Genomic DNA, 21033 nt, shown 5'->3' with positions numbered 1-21033 from the left:
GGTTCTAGGTACTTTCGTTACTTCAAAATAAAATGTGCATACAAGGAGCGTGCAGGTGCACCACTGTTAGTAGAAGGAAAAAGACATTCTACATTTAGAGTTCCATCCCTAGATGGTGTCACGCCCCAAAATCGGAGAGCGCGATCGGCGCTCAACCGAGTGAACCTGACGGAGCAAGCCTGTTAGATTTCATTCTACCCAAACTTATCCATGAATAGAGATAATACATATTATCATTAATTAGACAAAAATGCGTTCATGTCTACAATACCAATTCATTTCCAATAGTTTCATCATTTTTAAAGTCTCAAATGGACAAGTAACACGTCCACAACATAACATAGTTTGTCTTTCTCCAGCACCAATACACAACTCACACTATGTCTACGGAGCCTCTATAGATAAAGAAGAGTACAATGATAATACCGGCAATAAGGTCCTGGCTATACCTCAAACAGGATACACAAGTACAAAAGATTCATGACCCCGGAATAAGGTGGGGCTCACCAAGTCAGCTGGGAAGAAGGTGCACTGCTATCGCTGATCAATATCTCCTGCTGTGGAACCACCTGCATCCATTGAAAGATGCAGCACCCCCGGCAAAAGGGACGTTAGTACCGTCGAATAGTACTAGTATATATAACTAAACACCCTCTCAATAGAATAACAATTAATACAAATAAGATTATCATAATATCAATGAAAGCCTTAATCAACATCAAACCTCAATTTAGGATCAAGACAATGTTCAAATTAATTTCCATATCTCACATTGGGAGATTTTTAGTATTGATTTACCATTATCCGCAATACCAATGTTCACAATACCAATGCCATCGTACTTTTAGCACGGAGTCCGATCACAACCCGATCGACTAGGTTATCTCATTAGAGAATCAACCATAATTTTCATAAATACCAGTACCACCGTAAATTTAGTACGGAGTTCGATTATAACCCGATCAGCTAGGCCATCCATTAGGGACATCAATCACAATTACTCTCAATATCAATACCACCATTTTTAATACGGAGTCCGATCACGACCCGATCGGCTAGGCCATCCATTAGGGATATCAACCACAATTACCATTTCAATTACAATTTCCAGCACAATCACCATCATGTGTGCGGCATGGTGTCCGATCACGACCCGATCGGCTAGGCCGTCTTATTTGAGACATCAACCTTTTTATATCAATTATCGCATTTCATAATATTTTCACATCTTTTCATTTTATTGGCACTAGTGGCCATAATTATAAGATCATTCTTGGCACGTTGGCCATATTCAGTATTTCATGCTCACCATATCAATTTCAAATATCATTATCATCATCAACAATAATTACAATTCAAATCAAGGTGTGTAGTACACATGTGAGCAATTTAGAGTCTAAGCACATAGAGATATTTCACAAAATTTGGCATAATAGCCTTCATTTGAACTTGACTTAAAGTCGAAACATTATTAATGCACAACTCATATTTTATCACATCCTCAATTGGTAACATAACATTAATAAAGCATTTGGGATGCTTGTTGAACATATATCTTTCAACCCAAATCTTACTCGGAATAGCCAATTTCATAATGAATCACTCGGGACTTACATAATTTACATGAATATCGTGGGATTCAATTCTAAGAGAAGAGTTTAGCCAACATACCTCACTTGAGCTTTCTTAAACTCTAAAACATTCCGAAATTCTTAGCAACTTCAATCTATTGTAGAAATATAACAAATTGAATCAAAATTTAGAAGATGATCATGGTTCTAGCTCACTTGAGCATTTTATCAAACACTAGGTGTGCATAAGGTTTCAATGTCCTTTTTATGAAGGATTTCATCATCTCACAACCCAATCTTTATCATTTTTAGCTCAACAATCTTCCTACACCCTTTGATATCACATGCATATAAAATAATCAACTCTCATGCCCAAATATTATCTTGCTAATTACCCATTTTCAGATGATTTCGAAATTAAGGTTTATGGTGTAGAATCTTACCTCTAGGATGAAGATCTAGTGAGTTTCCCTTCTCAATCTTCCAAAACTTGGACAAGAATTGAAGAACAATTATTGGAGAACACCTTCTCACTATAGGGCACCCTCTCTCACTCTAAAATGTCAGGTAATAGCTCAAAAATGACCCAAAGAGTGTATTTAACGAAATAGGGTCGGATTTTAAAAACCAAAAAATGGAGCTCCGGAACAGTTATGCGGTCGCATATGCGACTGCATAATGGATATGCGGATCGCATATCGATCGCATAATTGCTGATAAAATGATCAAAAAAAACTATATATGTATGCGGTCACTATGCGGTCCGCATAACTGTTATGCGATCGCATAATGCACCGCATAACATTTATGCGGTTGCATAGTCGACCGCATAATTGCTTCAAACTGACCCAATTAACCGTCTCACTCTGCGGCCATTATGCGGTCCGCAGAGTGATTCTGTGGTCGCATAATGGACCGCAGAAATGCACTATTCCGTCAAAATTTTCTTTTACTTTCCTGTGCATTGTTCAACCCAAAAAGTCTGAGACAATCCTTAAACACGTAAGCCTAGTCCGCCACCATGAAATATTATTTTCTTTGCATATTTTATCGGGCTTTACACTTAAGTACTTCGAAATATTCCGGGGTATTACAGATAGTTCGTTACAAAAAGCAGTGGTACCAGTATCTATATAACTACATTCTTAATTTGTGTGGTTGTCTGGTGCGAGCACTTGCGGAGGATTTACAGAGGTGATGTCATGGTGCTTAACAAAAATACAAGTGCGAATGGATCTTCTACGAGTCACGCCTGTTAGGTCATTTGTGTACTCCTTGAGGGCAAAAGCAAGAACTTGTTCCATGGTACACATAGCAGAACTATCGGGCAACTTAGATCCATACTTAGCTAAAATATCCACTGCCATATTTAGCTAAAATATCTGCTGCCATATTTGCCTCCCTGTAGGTGTGATGGATGATAAGATCACCCACCTGCATTAGCAAGAACCTGTAGTCATCAACAAGAGTTAAATAATGTGGATTACACTATTTGATGATGGTAATTACTTCTTTGGCGTCAATATTGATCTCCAATGGATAGCAATGGTGTTCTAATGCTAGTATAAGGCCTACTACTAATGCATGTAATTTCCATGTTGAGACTATTTGCACTTGGGATATTTCCAGTAAATCCCCGGACTCAATTACCTTCGTGATCTCGAATTACCCCCCAGCCAATTCCATTGTTTCCTAGTATTTTTGTGGTTGTACCGTATGTATTTAATTTTAAAAAACCTTGAGTCGGCGGATTTCATTTATATGTATTTACTAGTTTCTTGTTGGGGGTTACTATTGGGCAATACTAGATAATAATATTCAGCAACTCTAATACAAACCTGCTTGATTTTGGACAGTTTTCGAAGGCGTTCCTATTACGATTAAGCCAAATGTGCCATAGGCAAAAGGTTAAGAAGATTTTAGGTGGCAAACCATAAGGTAGTGGTGGGTAAGTTGCTGTCAGTAGAATCCGTTTGAGCCAGTATAGAGGTTGCAACGAATTATTGTGGATAGTATCAATTTCCTTAAGGATCCCAAGGTTGGTCCAAATTGTACGAGTTGGCGAACACTGGAAGAACATGTGTGTTGTGGATTCGGATGGAGCCTTGCAAGTTGGACAAATAATATTAGGCATAATCTGAATTTTATGTAAATAACTCGTTGTGGGTAATCTGTCATGGCTACAAAGCCATATAAAATGCCTAACCTTTGATGCTATTGAAAGTTTCCAGATCCACGAGAAAGAGTCAGAGTTGGTGGTTCCTATTAGTGCGTTATAGCACTATTTGACGGTAAAATTTGCATCTGGAATTATGCCCCAGATCAAAGAGTCGTGGTAGTTTAGATTTTTGGGCAAGTAAATACTGGTAATTTGATGAATAAGATTGGTAGGTAGCTAAAAAGATATTTGTTTTACATCATATTGGTAATTTTTTATGTAGCCTTGGACAAGATAAAGTGATTCTTCATTATTTAGGGGTCCTTGAATTTGTGATGTGAGTGTGGTATTTGGCTGTAACCATTTGCCATGCCAAAAATTTATGTGAGCTCTTGTTACAATTTTTTAGATATATCCTCTTTGGCAATTTACCCAACTTTTTTGAATAATTTTTCAAACAAAGGAGTTTGCACATGAGTGTGGTGTGTTGTTATAGCATTTGGATAGCAATACATTTGCCCATAGAGATGTTGGGTTATGCAATAGTCTCCACGCGAGATTGGCTAGTAACGCACCATTTTTTTAGATAGTTTTTGTATGCCTAATCCTCTTTGCGCTCTAAGAGTAGTGACTATGCTCCATTTTAGCAGATGAAGTTTTTTTGCGTTGAGTGGTTGTTCCCCAAAGAATCTTTTTTGATCGCTCAAAGAGTTTTATTTTGTGGTAGAGATATATATTGCATGTTGTGATTTCGTAAGGAGTTTAGAGTAGCTCGTATGAGAGGCATTCGCCCAGCGGTGGTTAGATAATCTATTTTTTATCCAGCTAGTCTAGATTTAAAGTTATCTAAAATATTTTGAAAGTCATTGGTTTGTGATCTGCCAAGCAGAATGGGGAAGCCTAGGTATTTTTTAAAAGCATTGCCCTCTTTCATGTGAAAGAAGTTGAGTATATTAATTCTTGTTTGTGGTAAGCAATTTTTGGATAAAAAATTCCATGACTTCTCAAAGTTTATCTTTTGGCTCGAATTTGTAGTATAGTGAATAAAAGTGTTAATTATCGATTGGCAGCTTGTTAGAGTATTTTTGCAGTGAGGATTATGTCATGGGAGATTTAGGGACCATTATGGGACAGTTTAACGGGTACCAAGTGCGGTAGTCAACTGCTTGGTTAATAGATCGAGAGAGCATTTCCATACATAATATGAAAATATGAGTGATAATGAATCTCATTGACAGATTCCACGGGAGGGGAAGAAATATTTTGTTGGACTACCTTTAAATAGAGTAGAAAATGAGGAAGTAGTAATGCATGACATAATTAGATTGATAATATTTATTGAAAAGTTAAAGAAATGAAGAGTTTGTTTGATAAAAGACCATTCTAACCTATCAAAAGCTTTTTTAAGTTCTAATTTTAGAAGCATGTTTGGAAGTTTACCCTTCATTTTCCTGAAGTAATTTATTATTTTTTGGACTATGATAGTATTATCCGAGGCACGACGTTTCTTTTGGAAGCTGGATTGGGTAGGACTAATCAATTTGTTGAGAAGAGGTTTCATTCTATGAACAATTATTTTAGTAATAAATTTATAAATAGTGTTGCAAAGACTAATAGGTCTATATTGAGTTAATTTAGTGGTGTTACGAAATTTTGATATTCGACAAATATAGGTATTATTTATTTCGACAGGTATTTATTCTGAAGCAAAGACGTCTTTTCAGAAAGAAGTAATTGATCATGTCATTAGTTTTGGTAAAGAGTGGGTGTAAACCATCAAGACCTGGTGCTTTCATTAGCTTAAAAGAGTGAATGGCTGGAGGTCTTGCAAGATCAAAGAGTCGTGGTGGTTTGGGTTTTTGGGAAGTAAATACTGGTAATTTGATGATTAAGATTGGTAGGTAGCTAAAAAGATATTTGCTTTAAATCCCATTGATAATTTTTGATGTAGCCTTGGACAGGATAAAGTGATTCTTCTTTATTTAGGGGTCTTTGAATTTGTGATCTGAGTGTGGTATTTGGTTGTAACCATTTGCCATGCCAAAATATTATGTGAGCTCTTGTTACAATTTTTCAGAGATATCCTCTTTGGCAATTTACCCAAACTTTTTTGAATATTTTTTCAAACAAAGGAGTTTGCACATGAGTGTGGTGTGTTGTTATAACATTTGGATAGCAATACATTTGCCCATAGAGATGTTGGGTTATGGAATAGTCTCCACGCGAGACTGGCTAGTAACGCACCATTTTTTGAGATAGTTTTTGTATGCCTAATCCTCCTTGCGCTCTAGAAGTAGTGACTATGCTCCATTTTAGTAGATGAAGTTTTTCGCGTTGAGTGGTTGTTCCCCAAAGAATTTTCTTTGGTATCGCTCAAAGAGTTTTATTACCTTTTGTGGTAGAGATATATATTGAATTTTGTGATTTCGTAAGGAGTTTAGAGTAGCTCGTATGAGAGTTGTTCGCCCAGCAGTGGTTAGACAATCTGTTTTCCATCAAAACTAGTCTAGATTTAAAGTTATCTAGAATATTTTGAAAGTCACTAGATTGTGGTCTGCCAAGCAAAATGGGAAAGCCTAAGTATTTTACAAAAGCATTGCCCTCTTTCATGTGAAAGGAGTTGAGTATATCAATTCTTGTTTGTGGTATGTAATATTTGGAGAAAAAAATCCGTGACTTCTCAAAGTTTATCTTTTGGCCCGAATTTGTAGTATAGTGAATAAGAGTGTTAATTACCGATTGGCAGCTTCTTAGAGTTATTTTTGTAGTAAGGATTATGTCATCGGCAAAAAATATGTGTTGAGACTTGGGGTCCATTGTGGACATTTTAACGGGTAATCAAGTACGGTAGTCAACTACTTGGTTAATAGATCGGGAGAGCATTTCCATAAATAATATGAAAATGTAGGGGGATAATGAATCTCCTTGACAGATGCCACTTGAGGGGAAAAAATATTTTGTTGGGCTACCTTTAAATAGTAGAAAATGAGAAAGTAGTAATGCATGACATAATTAGATTGATAATATTTATTGGAAAGTTAAAGAAATGAAGAGTTTTTTTGATAAAAAATCATTCTAACCTATCGAAAGCTTTTTTAAATTCTAATTTTAGGAGTATGTTTGGAAGTTTACCCTTCATCTTATTGAAGTGATTCATTATTTTCTGGACTATGATAGCATTATTCGAGGCACGACGCTTCTTTTGGAAGCTGGATTGGGTAGGACTAATCAATTTGTTGAGAAGATGTTTCATTATATGAACAATTATTTTAGTAATAATTTTATAAATAGTGTTGCAAAGACTAATAGGTCTATATTGAGTTAATTTAGTGGTGTTACGAAGTTTTGGTATTCGACAAATATAGGTATTATTTATTTCGGCAGGTATTTGTTATGAAGCAAAGATGTCTTTGCAGAAGGAGGTAACTAATTGTTTGATATCCTGCCAATAATTTTGGTAGAAGTGTGAGTATAAACCATCAGGGCCTGGTGCTTTCATTCGCTTAAAAGAGTGAATAGCTGGAGGTCTTGCAAGATGAGAGGACTCATCAGGAGTTAGTGTTAAGTAAGCCGAAATAGGAAATGTTTTTGGGGAGGAGATAAGCTCAGATGTAAACAAGTTGCTAAAGAAATTGACAAAACTATCTTTTATTGCTGGAACATCATAAGACCTGGGGGTGGGCGTTCGGTACGGTATTTATGAATTACAGTTCGGTATTCGGTATATCAATTGTGCATACCAAATAGCGTACCAAAGTAGTTCGGTGCGGTTTGGTATTTTCTTATTTGGTTTGGTACGATTTGGTATAGTTTCGGTATCGCCGCGTCCCTATCTAACGTGACAAGAAGTGGCATTGCCCTGAGGGCAACATGATTTCCAAATTTCTGCCATATTTCAGATGTCTTACTTGTGTTTAATAAAAGTTCTTCTTTGTCATTTCATGGAGCAGATGAAGTCCTCGCCATATGATCTAAATTTAAGCTTAATTAGAAGGAGAAAATTATTTTGCAAATGAACAGCTATTACAAATAATTAGGGGTGTTCATGGTTCGGTTTGGATCGATTTTTCCCAAAAAAAAAAACCAAACCAAGTAAGTCGGTTCTTTAAATATTGAAACCAAACCAAACCAATTAAGTCGGTTTTTTATCAATTCGGTTTTTGTCAGTTTTTTGATTTTTTAGGTTATTTATCGATTTTTTCTTAAATACGAGACATACACTACACCAAACACATATTTTGGAGACTACATTTTCAACGTAATACTATCAAACCAATTGCTCTTTGAGAAATCTATCATTTACCAAGATATATTGATGATAATTGAATCAAATAGTGATGAATAATTTAAGTACTCAATTAAAAATTGATTATTTTTAACATGAAATAAATTTTTGTACTTAGCAAAGATAACTACCAATCAAACTAAAATGTAAAAGGCAAAGAATTATATGTATTATTATAATAGCAAAAAACTAGACTAAAAATATAAATAACTAATATGTACCATAAAATTTTAAAAACTTTATATAAAAATACACACACACACACACACACACACACACACATATATATATATATATATATATATATATATATAAATTTAAATAGCTACTTCTATAGTCGGTTTGGTTCGGTTTTTTCCGGTTATTTTTTGATTAAAATCAAAATCAAACCAAATTTCATCATTTTTTAAAATTCAAAATCAAAACCAAACCAAACCTAAAAAGTATCGGGTTTTTGGTTGGTTTGGTTCGGTTTTTCAGGTTTTTATAAACACCCCTACAAATAACCAAGTTTTGATATTTAGTGTTGTTTAAAGAGAGGGATGTGAATGGTAGTGTCGTCTGTTGCATAACTCGTAAGCCTAAGGGACTAAGGCCTAAGGGAATTAGGGGGCTTGGGTGTTGGGCTTAGGCTTATTGGGTTGGAAAATAGAAATAAAAGTGGGTTTAGACTTAAATAATTTGGTATTTCGATATACCGAAATATCAAAACCTCAATACCGATGACCGTACGAAAATACCGAATAACCAAAAAATTGATACTGAATTATACTGAAATACCGAATTAATTTGGTCCAGTTCAGAATTCGATTTTTCGGATTTTATGCCCACCTCTAATAAGACCAATTGCCGGCAGAATCTTGAAGGGCAGTAATATGGTTGCGTCTTCTCCTTTGCAAGGTAGATAAGTGGAAAATTTTGTGTTTGCATCACCCTCACTTAACCAGATGATGCGGGATTGTAATTTCCAAAAATCTTCCTCTAATTGAAGGAGAGTAATATAGTCCTTAATTAGGTCATTTTCTAATTTTTCCAAGAAAGAGCTCGTGTCACGACCCAAACTAACCCATGTCGTGATGGCGCCTATCGTGGAACTAGGCAAGCCGACTCATTTCCAAAACAAACCGATATTTTTATTTCAAAGATAATTCCAATGTTATTTAACATAAAAACCTTCGTAAATGAGTTCCAATCAAAATAAAAGTGCGAAATGAAAAGTCCGACATCGGGGTGTCACTAGTCATGAGCATCTAGTACAAACTGTCTAACAATATCAAGGCTAACTCAGCCTGGAAAATAACTAAATACAACTAGAGGAAGATAAGAGGGAGAAGAGCAGGGGCTACGATCACCAAACAGCTACCTTGCTATCTCCCAGAAAATCTGCAACCAGAACAATCAATAACCGCTACCGTGTCCAGCTACACCTGAATCTGCACACAAGGTGCAGGGAGTAACGTGAGTACGCCAACTTAGTAAGTAACAACAATAAATAAAGTCTGAGCAGTAGTGACGAGCAATAAAGCATACAACATTCATATCAGGAAAACTCAGTAAAATACCACATGCTTTAAAAATCAGGATTTGAATCAAAACATCTCGTTTAAACCCAGTTTCAGTAAAAAAAACATTTAAAGATATTTTTCAGCAGTTTTCAAACAAAGTAAAGATGTAAAGGTGAGCAAAATTGTGAAATCATACACAGCCCCTCGGGCAAAACATCACTCATAAACAGCCCCCCGGGCAAACCTCACAGTCACTCGTGCCACTCGGGCATGCCTCACAATCACTCTTGCCACTCGGGCATACCTCACAATTACTTATGCATCCCAGTCACTCAGTACTCGGCACTCGGCACTCGTACTCAGTAGGTACCTCGCTCACTGGGGGGTGTACAGACTCCGGAGGGGCTCCTTCAGCCCAAGCGCTATAATCTGCTCGGACAACTCACGTGCTATAATAATAAGGTATGCTACAAGCGGGCAGCCCCGATCCACACTCATCCTCACCAATCAGGCCCTCGGCCTCACTCAGTCATAAATCTCTCAAGCCCCTCGGGCATTTTAGTAAAACAGGGCATTCGACCCAAAATATTTATATGCATCAAAATAGAGTCATAAAACTGAGTTATGCAGTAAACAAGTATAAACATGACTGAGCATAGATTTTTCGATCGAACATGGCATTCAGCCCAATTTACAGAAACTCTTTCTAAAACATATAAGTATCATATAGTTTCAACACAATATGCAACTTTACAGTTGCTACGGGACGGACCAAGTCACAAGTCCCCAACGGTGCACGCCCACACGCCCGTCACCTAGCATGTGCACCACCTCAAAATAGTAGAATGATACGAAATCCGGGGTTTCATACCCTCAAGACTAGATTTACAATCGTTACTTACTTCAAGCCGTGAAATTCTTATTCTGCAATGTCCTTTCCTCATGAATTGGTCTCCAAACGCCTCGAATCTGGTCATAAATAATTCGTTCAGTCAATAAAATTTATTAGAATTAATTCCATAAGAAAATAATAATTTTCCATAAAAATTCAAAAATTAGCTCAAAAATTGCCTATGGGGCCCATGTATCGGAACTCAACAAAAGTTACAAAATCTGGAAGATGATTCAACCACGAGTCTAACCGTACCAGTTTTACCAAAATCCGACCCCAACTCGACCCTCAAATCTTCAATTTAAACCAAGAGGGTTTTCAAATTTTTCCAACTTAATTCACCAATTAAATGATAAAAACAATCATGGATTCGGATAATTTAACCAATATTGAGTTAAGAACACTTACCTCGTTGTTTTCTCTAAAAATCACCCAAAAATCGCCTCAATCCGAGCTCCAAATTGTCAAAAACTGATTTCAGAACTTAAACTCACTGCCCGGGATTTTTTTCTTCGCGAACACGGTCAGTGCCTCGCGTTTGCGAAGCACAAAATAGCTCTCGTCCAAATTCCTCCTTCGCGAACGCGACATCACCCTCGTGTTCGCGAAGCATAAAATGCCTCTGCCTCAATGCCTTCTATGTGAACGCAGTGCTTCGTTCCCCCTCACTACGCAAATGCGACACCCCCTACGCGAACGCGTAGACCAATTGCCTGGGTCCCTTGGTTGCTTCCTCTCATCTTCGCGAACTTGTAGCACCTCTCGCGTTCGTGATGCACACCCAGTCCACCCTTCGCGAATGCGTTCTTCTCTTCGCGAACGTGAAGAGCAAATATTGCCAGCCTCTCAGTTCCTCTTCGAGAACGCGAGGCTCCACCCGCGAACGCGATGAAGGAAACTAGATAGTGCATCAGAAAAATTCCAGCACAGTTCTAAGTCCATAATCCAACCCGTTTACCATCCAAAACTCACCCGATATAAAATAATATAGCTGAATAACACAAAAAGAAGTAGAAATGGGGAAAATGGGGCTATAACTCTCGAAACGACCGGCTGGGTCGTTACATCCTCCCCCTCTTAAACATATGTTCGTCCTCGAACGGGTCTAGAAACATACATGGAGTCTCGAATAGGCATGGATATCTGCTCCGCATCTCCCGCTCAGTCTCCCAGGTGGCCTCCTCCACAGGCTGACCTCTCCCTTGCACCTTCACTTAAGCTATATCCTTTGACCTCAACCTTCGAACCTGTCGATCCAAAATAGCCACCGGCTCCACATCATAAGTCATATCACCCTCCAACTGAACCGTGCTGAAATCCAAATCATGGGACGGATCTCCAATATACTTCCGGAGCATGGAAACATGAAACACTGGATGCACACTGGATGCACACTCGATAAGCTGGGTGGCAAGGCAAGCTTATAAGCCACCTCCCCAATCCTATGAAGCATCTCAAAAGGCCCAATGAACCGGGGGCTCAACTTGCCCCTATTCCCAAACCTCATAACACCCTTCATGGGTGATACCTTCAGCAAAACCTTCTCCCCAACCATAAAATACACATCACGGACCTTCCTATCCGCGTAGCTCTTCTGCCTAGACTTCGCCGTGCGAAGCCGCTCCTGAATCAATTTCACCTTATCTAATGCATCATGGACCAAGTCTGTACCTAAGAGCCTAGCCTCACCCGGCTCAAACTATCCAACCGGAGATCTACACCTCCTCCCATATAAAGCCTCGTACGGAGCCATCTGAATACTCGACTGAGAACTGTTGTTATATGCAAACTCCGCGAGTGGAAGAAACAAGTCCCATGAACCCCCAAAGTCAATGACACAAGCATGCAACATGTCCTCCAATATATGAATAGTGCGCTCGGACTGCCCGTCCGTCCGAGGGTGAAAAGATGTGATCAACTCAACCTGAGTACCCAACTCTCGCTGCACGACCCTCCAAAACTGCGATGTGAACTGAGTACCCCTATCTGAAATGATGGAAACTGGGACACCATGTAGGCGAACGATCTCTCAGATGTAAATCTCAGCCAACCGCTCTGAAGAGTAAGTGTACCAACTGGAATGAAGTGCGCAGACTTGGTTAGCCGATCCAAAATAACCCAAATAGCATCGAACTTCCTTGAAGTCCATGGGAGCCCAACTACAAAGTCCATGGTGATCCGCTCCCACTTCTACTCTGGGATCTCTAATCTCTGAAGCAAGTCACCCGGTCTCTGTTGCTCATACTTAACCTGCTGACAGTTGAGACACCGAGCCACAAACCCAACTATATCCTTCTTCATCTGCCTCCACCAATAGTGCTGCCTCAAATCCTGGTACATCTTCGCAGCACCCGGATGGATGGAATATCGCGAGTTGTGGGCCTCCTCAAGAATCTACTCTCGAAGCCCATCTACATTAGGCCATCATCACCAATAGTCACATCCCTAGCATCACCTCTCTGAACCCTATCCTGAAGAATGAGCAAGTGGGGGTCATCATACTGACGTTCCCTGATACGGTCATAAAGAGAAGATCTGGAGACTACACAAGCCAATACCCGACTAGGCTCCGAAATATCCAATCTGACAAGCTGGCCCGCTAAGGCCTGAACATCCAATGCCAAAGGTCTCTCTGCTGCTGGAAGATATGCTAAACTCCCCAAACTCTCTGCCCGACGACTCAAAGCATCGGCCACAACATTGGCCTTTCCCGGATGGTACAAAATAGTGATATCATAGTCTTTAAGAAGCTCCAACCATCTCCGCTGACGCAAATTAAGATCCTTCTGCTTTAACAGATATTGTAGACTCCGGTGATCAATATAGATCTCACGATGAACCCCATACAAATAATGACGCCAAATCTTCAAGGCGTGAACAATGGTTGCTAACTCAAGATCATGGACATGATAGTTCTTCTCATGGATCTTCAACTGGCGCGAGGCATAGGCAATCACCCTACCCTCCTGCATCAAAACACAACCAATGCCTATCCTCGAGGCATCACAATACACGGTGTAAGAACTTGAAGCTGATGGCAGAACCAACACTGGAGCTGTGGAAAAAGCAGTCTTGAGCTTCTGAAAGCTCTCCTCACACTCATTCGACCACCTGAATGGAGCACCCTTTTGGGTCAATTTGGTTAAGGGAGATGCAATAGATGAAAATCCCTCCACAAAGCGACGGTAATAACCAGCAAAACCAAGAAAGCTCCTAATCTTCGTGGCTGAGGACGGTCTAGGCCAACTATGCATTGCCTCTATCTTCTTCAGATCCACCTGAATACCCTCACTGGACACCACGTGCCCCAAGAATGCTACTGAATTGAGCCAAAATTCATATTTGGAGAACTTTGCATAAAGCTTTTCCTCCCTCAATCTTTGTAATACAATCTTCAAATACTGAGCGTGCTCCTCCTGGCTACAAGAGTACACCAGGATGTCATCAATGAATACAATAATGAATGAGTCCAAATAGGGTTGGAATACACTGTTCATCAAATGCATGAACGTTGTGGGGCATTGGTCAGCCTAAAAGACATCACCAAGAACTCATAATGGACATATCGGGTCATGAAAGTTGTCTTAAGAATATCTGAATCCCGAATTTTCAGCTGGTGATAACCGGACCTCAAATCAATCTTGGAGAACACCCTCGCTCCCTAAAGCTGGTTAAATAAATCATCAATACGAGGCAAAGGATACTTATTCTTGACTGTGACCTTGTTCAACTGCCTGTAATTAATACACATTCTCATGGAACTATCCTCTTTCTTCACAAATAGAACTGTTGCACCCCAAGGTGACACACTAGGCCGAATAAACCCCTTATCAAGGAATTCCTGAAGTTGTTCTTTCAATTCCTTCAACTCCGTCGGTGCCATACGATAAGGTGGAATAGAAATGGGCTGAGTGCCCGGCACCAAATCAATACTAAAGTCAATATCCCTATCATGAGGTATGCCCGACAGGTCTGCAGGAAACACATCCGGAAAATCGCGTACCACTGGAACAGAATCAATGAGAGGAGTCTCTGCACTAACATCCCTCACAAAAGCCAAATAAGATAGGCAACCCTTCTCAACCATGCGTTGAGCCTTCAAATATGAAATCACCCTACTTGGTACATAATCTATAGAACCGCTCCACTCAACCCTCGAAATTCCCGGCACAGTCAACGTCATCGTCTTAGTGTGACAATCTAGAACAAAATGACATGGAGATAACCAATCCATACCCAATATCACATCAAAGTCAACCATACTGAGCAGCAAAAGGTCCATTTGGGTCTCCAGACCCCCAATAGTCACCACACATGACCGATATACACGATCCACAATAATAGTATCGCCCACAGGAGTAGATACGTGAACAGAAAAAACTAGAGACTCACTGGGCATATCTAGAAAATGGGCGAAATACGAGGAAACATATGAATACATGGAACCAGGGTCAAATAATACTGAGGCATCTTTGTGACAAACTGAGACAATACCTTTAATCATAGCATCTGAAGCAATAGCATCTAGTCTGGCAGGGAGGGCATAGAAACGGGCCTGGCCACCCCCTGATCTGCCTCCCCCTTTAGGGCGACCCCTAGCTGACTGACCTCCACCCCGAGCTGACTGGGCGGGTGGTGAGGTAACTAGTGCTGTAGTCGGAGGCTGACTCCTCTGCTGAGATAGACCTCCATGACGACGAGGACACTGCCTCCACGTATGCCCAAGCTCCCACACTCAAAACAACTCCCTGGTGCTGGCGGCGAAAACTGAAGGGAACCCCTAGCACCGGGATAACTGGTAGAAGAACCTGGCATGGAAGAGCCCTGAACAGGTGGAGCACGGGACGGACTCTGAACTGTAAGGGCACTAAGTGATGTGTGTCCCTGATGAGAACTGTGAGAACTATGGCCAGATGATGCACCCCGATGAAGTGGCCGAGCTGACTGAGCATGTATGAAATGACGACCTCTACCGTGCTGGAACTGACCCCCTAAAGGAGCACCGTTGAATCCACCCTAACCACGAGGCCTCTTGGCCTCCCTCTCAACCCTCTCCTGATCGTGAACCATCTCAATCTGCCTAGCATTATCAACAACCTCATCAAAGGTAGCACCTGAAATCCACTCCCTATTCATGAGCAATTGTAGCTGATAAGTGAGGCCATCAATAAACCTCATGATCCTCTCTCTGTCCGTGGGAACCAACCAGATAGCCTGACGGGCCAACTCAGAGAATCACATCTCATACTGTGTCACAGACATATCACCCTAGCAAAGTCGCTCAAACTGTCTACGCAGCTCCTCTCTGCGGGATCGAGGCACGAACTTCTCCAAAAAGACCCCGAAGAACTGCTGCCAAGTAAGGGGTGCTGCGCCAATAGGCCCACGCCTCTTGTAAGTCTCCCACCATCTGAGTGCAGTCCCAGAAAACTGAAAGGTAGTGAACGAGACCCCATAAGTCTCCAAAATACCAACAGTACGGAGTATCCTCTGACACATGTCCAAAAATTCCTGAGCATCCTCTTTCTCTGTGCCACTGAAAGGTGGTGGCTGGAGTCTCCCAAACCTCTCCAACCTACGCTGATCATCCTCAGGCATAGCAGGAACTACATAATCCTGAGCAACTGCAACCGGCTGGGCTGGCAGTGCCTCCGATGTCTGAAGTCCCTGAATAACCTGCTCAGGAGTCTGAGTGCCTCCTCTGGCCTGAGAAGTGGCTGCGACCGTCAAAATAGAGATCGCTTGGGCAAGGCCGGTACACGCTTTCAGAATCTGAGATAGGGCCTCCTGAAGGCCTGGAATCACAATAGGCACAGGTGGTGCCTGAGCTGGTGCATCAACAACTGGAACTTGGTCCTGATCTGGGACAACCGGTGGATCTGCAGGTACTGCCCCAGCTGCTGTACGGGCTGCACCTCTGCCCCTACCACGGCCTCTACCGCGGCCTCGGCCTCTCGCGGCCCTGGCTGGTGGTACTGGTGGCTGGCCCTCCTGACCGGTAGTACGAGTCCTCACCAGCTGTGAGAGAATGAAAAAACAGATGTTTAGTTACTAGAATCAACAGATTCGCACGACAAGAATTCAAGAATATGGAGTTTCCTAAAGGTTCTGCAGCCTCTTGAAGATAAGTACAGACGTCTCTGTACCGATCCGCAAAACTCTACTAAACTCGCTCATGACTTGTGAGACCTATGTAACCTAGGCTCTGATACCAATCTGTCACGACCCAAACTAAGCCCTGTCGTGATGGCGCCTATCGTGGAACTAGGCAAGCCAACTCATTTCCAAAACAAACCGATACTTTCATTTCAAAAATAATTCCAATGTTATTTAACATAAAAACCTTCGTAAAGGTGTTCCAATCAAAATAAAAGTGCGGAATGAAAAACCCGATATCGGGGTGTCGCTAGTCATGAGCATCTACTACAAACCGTCTAACAATATCAAGGCTAACTCAGCCTAGAAAATAACTAAATACAACTAGAGGAAGATAAGAGGGAGAAGAGCAGGGGCTACGATCGCCAAACAGCTACCTTGTTATCTCCAAGAAAATCTGCAACTAGAACAATCAATAACCGCTACCGTGTCCAGCTACAAATGAATTTGCACACAAGGTGCAAGGAGTAACGTGAGTACGCCAACTCAGTAAGTGACAACGATAAATAAATACTGAGCAGTAGTGACGAGCAATAAAGTATACAACATTCATATCAGGAAAACTCAGTAAAATACCACATGCTTTAAAAATCAGGATTTGAATCAAAACATCTCGTTTAAACCCAGTTCCAGTAAAAATCATTTAAAGATATTTTTCAACAGTTTTCAAACAAAGGGAAGATGTAAAGGTGAACAAAAATGGTGAAATCATAAACAGCCCCGCGGGCAAAACATCACTCATAAACAGCCCCTCGGGCAAACCTCACAGTCACTCGTGCCACTCGGCCATGCCTCACAATCAATCTTGCCACTCGGCATACCTCACAATCACTCATGCCTCCCAGTCACTCAGCACTCGGCACTCGTACTTAGTAGGTACCTACGCTCACTGGGGGCATGTACAGACTCCGGAGGGGCTCCTTCAGCCCAAGCATTATAATCTGCACGGACAACTCACGTGCTACATGGACAACTCACGTGCTATAATAATAAAGTATGCTGCAGGCGGGCTACCCCGATCCATACTCATCCTCACCAATCAGGCCCTCGGCCTCACTCAATCATAAACCTTTCAAGCCCCTCGGGCATTTCAGTAAAATAAGGCATTCAGCCCAAAATATTTATATGCATCAAAATAGAGTCATAAAACTAAGTTATGCAGTAAACAAGTATAAACATGGCTGAGTATAGATTTTTCAATTGAAAAAAATGAGAGTATAGTAAGAAAAATCCCCTAAGGGTCCAAATAGCACTGGCGTCAGGCCCAAACATTGCATTCAACCCAATTTACAGAAAATCTTTCTAAAACATATAAGTATCATATAGTTTCAACACAATATGCAACTCTACAGTTGCTACAGGTCAGACCAAGTCACAAGTCCCCAACGGTGCACGCCCACACGCCCGTCACCTAGCATGTGCGCCACCTCAAAATAGTAGAATGATACGAAATCTGGGGTTTCATACCCTCAGGACTAGATTTACAATCGTTACTTACTTCAAGCTGTGAAATTCTTATTCTGCAATGTCCTTTCCTCGTGAATTGGTCTCCAAACGCCTCGAATATAGTCATAAATAATTCGTTCAGTCAATAAAATTCATTAGAATTAATTCCATAAGATAATAATGATTTTCCATAAAAATCCAAAAATCGCTCGTGGGGCCCACGTCTCGGAACTCGACAAAAGTTGCAAAATTCGGAAGCCCATTCAACCACGAGTCTAACCATACCAATTTTACCAAAATCCGACCCCAACTCGACCCTCAAATCTTCAATTTAAACCAAGAGGGTTTTTAAATTTTCCCAACTCAATTCACCAATTAAATGATAAAACCAACCATGGATTCGGGTAATTTAACCAATATTGAGTTAAGAACACTTACCTCGTTATTTCCTCTGAAAATCACCCAAAAAATGCCTCAATCCGAGCTCCAAATCGTCAAAAACTGAAAATGGGACGAAGTCCCATTTTTAGAACTTAAACTCACTGCACAGGCTTTTCTTCTTCGCGAACGCGGTCAGTGCCTCGCGTTCGCGAAGTACAAAATAGCTCCTGTCCAAATTCCTCCTTCGCGAACGCGATATCACCCTCGCATTCGCAAAACACAAAATGCCTATGCCTTCTACGCGAACGCGTTCAACCCATCGCGAATGCGGTGCTTCGTTCCCCTTCACTACGCGAACGCGATACCCCCTATGCGAACGTGTAGACCATTTTCCTGGGGTCCTTGGCTGCTTCCTCTCTTATTCGCGAATGTGTAGCACCTCTCGCGTTCACGATGCACACCCAGTCCACCCTTCGTGAACGCGTTCTTCTCTTCACGAATGCGAAGAGCAAATATTGCCAGTCTCTCAGTTCCTCTTCGCTAACGCGATGAAGGAAACCAGATGGTGCATCAGAAAAATTCCAGCAGAGTTCCAAGTCCTTAATCCAACCCGTTAACCATCCGAAACTCACCCGATATAACATAATATAGCTGAATAACACAAAAAGAAGTAGAAATGGGGAAAACGGGGCTATAACTCTCGAAACGACCGACTGGGTCGTTACAGCTCGTGGGTAGTGAGTAGAGGATTGGAGTCCTTGAAGGCAAGCTAGGATAATTCTTTTACGTTTAAAAAGAATTCCAAAAGTTTCTTTATTCCAAAGTTGAATTGTTATGGCTTTTAGTAAATTATTGTTATCCCGCCATACATTAGTAATAATAGAGTGGAATTCTGGATGAGAAGTCCAGATAACTTGAACCAATATTACGATAGCAATAATACATTTGACTCCAACTATTAACATTAGATAAATTTGAATCATTTCACAAAATTCAAGAATAAATTTAGATATTTTCCCTACTTTTTAAGTGCTTTCATAAAGGAAATTATAAAAGGGATAATTCAATATGATTATACATAATGCTACACCTCAATGATGTTATATGACCAACAAGAACAATTGGGATGAGACTATACGAATCGTCACTTCTCTATCTAAATTCATACTAAGCAGAATAAAAGTAAAAAAGAAGAAGAAGTTAATATGGTATAATGTTGTCACGACCCAATTTTCCTCCGTAGGATGTCGTGACAATGCCTAATCTCTAGGACTAGGTAAGCCTAACACTTACTAAATAATTAGAAGAATTCAACCATCAAATAAAAAATACGAGATAAAAATCTTATACAAATTACAATTCCCAAAACCGGTAGCACAAGTCATAAGCTCTACTGAGTTTACTAGAAAATCCCTAAATACAATTGCTCGGATGGAATTAAACAGTACAATGAAAATATTATAAGGTGACTCCGAGGCTTGCGAACGCGACGGCAGGTTTACCTTGAGTCTCCACAGCTCGACCAACCAGCTAATAATCAACAACAACCGAGGCACCTGGATCTACACAAAAATGTGCAGAAGTGTAGTATGATTATACCACAGCGGTACCCAGTAAGTATCAAGACTAACCTCAGTGGAGTAGTGACGAGGGACAGTCAAGACACCTATTGGACTAAACAAACTGAACAAGTGTATAGATGAACTAACAGAAAGACAATATTAATATAAAGCTAAGCATGATAAGGAATACAAGACAATACTTGCAACGATACACTAGTAACAACAATATTCAACAAGAAGCAGTCAGGTAATAATGTTGTAGAGTAACTAATCACAGTCTAAGTCCGGGGAAACCAAATAAAGGGAAAACCAGCAACAACTAAATGAGAACAACCGCTTTCACACCAAATCTGTTCAAGCATTTCCATGAGGTACCGAATCTCATAATCACAGTTCACGGGTCCCAATTCATGAACCCTAATCACTTGGCATCTTGTACCCACATTACAACTCATAACCGCACGGACAACTCACGTGCCAATAGAATAATTCTCACGCAGAAGGCAAGAAGACAAGAGTATGTATAATGGTTAATGTCGTCAGAATTCAACTTTTAAAATCGATATGAGTGATTTAACTACGTGTATACTTGTGCAAGTGTTCTACCATAATTACAGTCAACAAATAAGAGTAGAGTCAATGAATGGCACATAAGCAACGATCACCATGAAATGTACGGTGTAACAGAAGCAGCAATGAAGTTTGACGCAGCAACCAGCACAATAAGATTAGCTACACAGAGCTGAGCAAATAGTGCAACACGGAGGAAAATAATTAATAGTATGCTAAGGAAAACAACAATCAAAGACAAGTGCACAGAAAAGGGGAAATGACAACAAGAACACTCCCGAGGTACCGCCTCGTAGTCTCAAATCGTAAATGAATCACAACTTTCCTTATATCACCGCGGGAGCTTTTATATTTAGTTTTTAAAAATCATTTTCCCGAAATAACATCCGCATTTTAGCCCACCTTATCACACCGCATAACTTCTAGTAGTTCCCCTACTAGCCACGCGTTTCAAGCCTACCTTATCTCACCGCATGCGTTTCAACACCCAGACCTTATACCACCGCA

This window comes from Nicotiana tomentosiformis, chromosome 3 (genome assembly GCF_000390325.3).
Source record: "Nicotiana tomentosiformis chromosome 3, ASM39032v3, whole genome shotgun sequence".
NCBI lineage: Eukaryota > Viridiplantae > Streptophyta > Magnoliopsida > Solanales > Solanaceae > Nicotiana > Nicotiana tomentosiformis.
This window is presented reverse-complemented; position numbering follows the sequence as displayed.